We start from the raw sequence: 5,891 nt of genomic DNA, 5'->3' as shown, positions 1-5,891 counted from the left end.
TACTAAAAACGTTGCTTTATTCTCTATCCAGTCTCCTATTCAGGTGCCAAAATTAATGTCAGTTAATTTTTTTTTTTTGTTTTTTTTTTAATTACACAATTAATCAAAATAAATGTATTCAGGAGGGAAAAAAATATATTTTTAAAAGAATCTTTAAAAATTTGCTGTCCACATTTAAAAAAATCAGAATGCTTTAGCTTTTTTATTATTTTTTTTTTTTTACAATCCAAAGTAGGATGTTCGGCTTGCAAATTAACCGCTTGCAAACTGACCGCAAAATATATTTATTTAATTAATATTTAATAGTAGATATAGAGCTCTAAAAATCATCTTATATGTTGTGTTAGAAATAATAAATTTACGAATTAGTTGTCAGAAAACTATTCCAAAATATATTATGAAAATTGCATTAATCAACCTCTTCAATAGCTGACAAAAATTGGAAACATATATATATAATACATTTTTTTTCCATAGAAACTGTTTTATAAATACATGTACCAGGCTTGTTTTTACCTGACAATACTATATCACAGCATCGTTAAAAGCATTGATGACGGGAAATGTCGTTGCATACTCCTCCGAGATCTATCAAAAGCCTTTGATAGATTTTGCCATTAAGGTGCTTTATTCAAACTGAATAGGAGGAAATATTTATCATAAATAGTTTACATGTTATCTTTTTTGACGTACCCAAAAAGTTATGTACGAAAATCAATTGTCTTCGAGTGCATGTTTACATGCAGGGGTACCCAAAGGCTAGCTCTGTTCTTTGACCTCTATAACTTTTAAATTATATTAATGATGTTGCTGAAAATATGATGTCTTTTAGTATATTATTTGCTGATCTGATAATTCAGTCCAACATACATCAACAAATCTGAACGATATCAAATTAACTCTGAACTTTGACCCCAGTGTTATAATTTTTGGATAAATGGTCAAACAAGTGGTTGTTAGAGTTTAATCCCCGTAAAACTGAGGCTGCACTTTTCTCAATGAAAAATCACATCGGTCCTCCTAAGTTATTTTTCCAACATTGTCAGTAAGGACATTTAGCATTGTTTGTTTCATGGGATTTAGGCTGGTCCCACCATATAAACAAAATAACAAGTACAGCTTAAAAAAATAGGACTTCTAAAAATAACCTAAAATTTACTTTAGGAAGAAATCTTTTGAAAATTTATATTACATGTACTTTTATAAGCCCACTCTTTGAATATGCTTCTGCTGTTTGGGATGGATGTATAGCTCATCACTGAGTGCTAGCCATCTTCCCAAGTCAAGGGTTTCTGATCCGCTCCGCTCTACATGTACATAAAGATCAGAAAACCTTGACTAGAGCGGAGCGGATCAGAAAACATTGACTTGGGAAGATGCTGTTATAGCGAGATCGTAGAAAAAGTCCGGTAATGTGCAGCCCGGACCATTACTATCCTTCCTATACAAGCTTCCGTAGACTTTCTCTATTAGAAACTGCATAAGAACTACTGTTACCTATAGTCGATTAACTGCTAAACTAGTTACTATGTACAAGGTTCATAATAAAGAAGTTCCACAGTATTAAAGGGGCATGGTCACGACTTTGGTAAAAAATTATTTCCTATTTTAATGTTTACAATGCTTAAGTAAGGCATTTTAATATGCAACCAAAATTTGAGTGTCATTCGCTGAGTTATAAGCGAGTTACATGGCTTGCAATTCTTTACTATGTAAACAAACAAGCTTTTATTTACAATTTGAATGTTGAAGTGGAAAGTCCAAATTTTAGACCTTAAATAAAAATGTTTAACGTTAGGAACTGTTTATTTATGCTTTATAAGATGAATAAGAAGATAGACAAATTAGCTTTAAAAAGATATTTTTACGGGTATAGTGAACCTATGTAAACAAAAACTGGATACGAGCCATGTTTACATTAAAAAGAATTTTGAGTTTTGTATCTTGCTTGTAAACTAACGATTGACTCTCAAATTTCCTTTGATCCTTAGAAATTCATTTCTAAAGCATTGTAAATAATGAAAACAGAAAAATAGAATTTGACCTAAATCGTGACCACGCCTCTTGAAAGAAGTTTAATTATTTGTCCTCATATAATCTTCGCAATGGAGATAACTATACACTTTCAAAATGCAAAAGTTTACAAAAAGTCATTTATATTAGATATGCTGTATCAAAGTGAAACTCTCATAAATGACATTCGTATTCAATGTCTGTAATACAAGTTTTACAATCAAATCTTTTGTCTCTTGGCATATTTTTATGTCGCCCTGTTTCAATAAGCAGGTTAAGTGAGGACAACCTCACTTTAAAAATAAATTTTTTTGTACAACTTTTTTTTATTGATTTTTCTAAATAATATTGTAAGCAAAAATTATCAACTAAGAGCTTGTAAATAAACATTTTGTTTCTATTTGCATCTTGCCATGCAACGTTTGAATAAAATTGTCTTGAAGTGTTTTCTGAATGATTGGTAGACAAATACGACTGTTTAAATTACTTTGACCATTCCACATGTAGCCAAGTCCCAAATTATATAATTGGTTCTTTATAAATTTTGCCCAGCTTTGATAATTTTGCTTTTCGTTGTCACAAATTTTACAATATGACCAGTCAGCTCTTAATATACAATTTTCTGTCTGCAATAATTTAAACCAGAACTTAAACATTCGATATATACGAATGAGATATAAGGGTAGACGCCCAGTCTCGAAATATAACATAGTTGTATTTTCAGTTTTACGAACACCAAGCACAAAGCGTAAAAACTCAAGGTGGACCTTTTCAATATCTTGTCCCTTGTGGGAACCCCAAACTTCACATCCATAATAATTATTTAAAATACTACACACATAAGTTTCAAAAATAGAAAACAAAGTACAATGGTTTAAATAAAGCTGATTAATTGTTGATTTGAGAGCAAACATGGCTTTGCGACCTTGTGCCGCTAATTGTTTTTCAGTGTTAAAAAAATACCATTATAATTGAACACAACGCCTAGATAAACAAACAGGTCCACAATTTCTAAATTTTCACCGTTATAAAGCCATTTCTCGTTGGTACGGTACTTCCCACCATTTCTAAAAATAACAACTTTAGTTTTAGATACATTTACATCAAGGTTCCATTCATTTGTATAGAACTGTAAAATATTCAACATGCTCTGTAGCTCATCAATTGATTCAGAAAACAATACCATGTAATCAGCATACACAAGAAGATAAATACTTAATAATTGCAGGTCAGTAGGGGCAATACCTTTTTTAAATTCATTTTCAAGAACATTAACATATAATACAAACAACATGGGAGACAACACTTCTCCTTGTAAAAGACCAATACAATTTTTAAAGAAATTAGAAATACGACCAGAAGATTTAACACACGTTCTTATTCCGGAATACATTGAACGAATTACTGCAAGAACTTTTCCTGTATACCGTAATACTTTAATTTTCTGTACAATTTCTCCCTATTGATAGAGTCAAAAGCCTTCTTATAATCAACAAAACAACAATAAAACGTTTTTTAGTTTGAAGCGCTTGTGAAACAGACAAGGAAGTGCAAAAATTGCCTCTGTAGTACCTAACATAGGTTGAAAAACGAACTGTGCATCTGTGCCAATACTATTAGAAGATGCCCATAATATAAAGTCTATGATTCAATATTGAGGTAAACAATTTACAAAAACAGCTGATAAGACTTATACCTCGATAATTGCTGGGGTCAACTGGGTCACCCTTTTTAAAAACAGGAACAATAACCGCAGCTGACCATTGGGTAGGAAAATAACTGGATGGTAATATACGATTAAAAATCTATGTAAATAATGGCATAAGTATAATATTCATTCAAAATATAATCAAGACCATGCGATTTATCTCTTTTAAGATTGTCTATATACTATAGCTTAAAGCACACATGTATCATCTGAGTTGTTTAACACATGTATACTTACACTCATTTCTTCCTGAAACCATACCTAACATTAAACCTTATTCACCTAATATATTTCATGAACTATGCTTTAAAGCATTAAATTTTATTTTACTACTGTAATCATAAAAGTAATCAAAAATTAATCATGATTACAGGCCTTTCTTTTAAGAGTAATCGATGAAATTACGATTACTTGTAATCAGAAAAATGAATGACTACTGATTACTCAGCAACCTGTAATCAATTACAACTAATTAAGATTACTGATTACGACTGATCACCCCATCCCTGTCAACTTCATAATGTATTAAAATCATAACTAAATAATGGTTAAAACTATAAATATTTATTTGATTTATTCAAATTATCAACTTCCGCGACAAAAAATATAGTGCCAGAAACTTGACATTTTATCTTATATGAGTAAGTGGAAAGAACGTCATGTAATTCTGCTTTTTATCTTAAATATTATAAACCCACTCCGAAGTAAATACCAGGTGGTCCTAGTCGTAAAAACACAATTCTTTTTGTTACAGATGAATCGTCTCCTGTGAGACTTTGAGTTTGACATCACCATGATTATTTCGCGCAGTCTGTGATTTTTCTTAGCTCGCTGTAGGTTTCGACCAATCGAGAAACAGGACATCCTGTCTGTTTCTTGTCAGTTTCAGCCGCTGTAGATTTCGACCAATCGATAAATAGGCCGTGTCAATTTCAGTCCTGTCAGTTTCTTGTCAGTTTCAGCCGCTGTAGATTTCGACCAATCGATAAACGGGGCGTGTAGATTTCAGTCTGGTTGTTTCTTTAGAGTTATGAATTAACTATAAATTTCCGTTAGAAATAGAGGGAATAATACTTGGTAGATGTAATTATAGAAAATTGAATGTCGCAGATTTCCAATGCAAACATACAGTGTATGGGGAAATTTACAGTGAATGTAAATATAACGGTTTACACGGACGACCTGTATCTGATTCTCATCTACGTATGTACATGTGTCTACTTCCAATTCAGACTCTGACTTAAAAAGCCCACGACTAAATGATTAACATATGATTTGATTCGCGCGACTCGCTAAATAAATAATACGTGTGAATTATCAAATCAGAGAATTTTTTTAGCTCGCCTGAGTTGAAAGCTGAAGTGAGCTTTTCTGATCACTTTTTGTCCGGCGTCCATCCGTCCGTCCGTCTGTCTGTAAACTTTTTTTTACATTTTCGATTTCTTCTCCTAAACCACTAGGCCAATTTCAACCAAACTTGGCATCATTGGGTAAAGGGGATTCAAGTTTGTTAAAATGAGACACCCTATTTTTAGGGGAAATAATTTGGATTTATTCAAAATTTGGGAATATTTCTCAAAAATCTTTTTCTAAAAAAACATTTGGCCAGAAAAGCTGAAACTTGTGTGGAAGCATCCTCAGAGAATGTATATTCAGGTTTGTTCAAATCATGGTTCCCGGGGGTAAGGTGGGGCCACAAGGGGGGGGGGTCAATGTTTTACATAGGAGTATATATAATGTTAAACTTTAAAAATCATCTCCTCAAACACTTTTAGACCAGAAAAGCTGAAACTTGTATGGAAGCATCTTCAGATAGTGTAGATTCAAATTTGTTAAAATCATGGTCCACAATGTAGGGGGGGGGGGTTGAAGTTTTACATAGGAGTATATAGAGTTAATCTTTCAAAATCTTCTTCTCAAACACCATTAGACCAGAAAAGCTGATTCAGAAACTTGTGAGGAAGCATCCTTAGATAGTGTAGATTCAAGTTTGTTCAAATCATAGTCCCCAGTGGTAAGATTGGGCCACAATGGGATTGGGGGGGGGTCAACGTTTTACATAGGAATATATAGAGTTAGTCTTTAAAAATCTTCTAGTCAAATACCATTTGGCAAGAATAGCTGAAACTTGTGTGAAAGCATCCTCAGATAGTTAAGATTCAAGTTTGTC

Source organism: Magallana gigas, chromosome 8, assembly GCF_963853765.1.
Source record: "Magallana gigas chromosome 8, xbMagGiga1.1, whole genome shotgun sequence".
In the NCBI taxonomy this organism is placed as follows: Eukaryota; Metazoa; Mollusca; class Bivalvia; order Ostreida; family Ostreidae; genus Magallana; species Magallana gigas.
The sequence above is the reverse complement of the archived record's forward strand: the minus strand, read 5'-3'. Positions refer to the sequence as shown.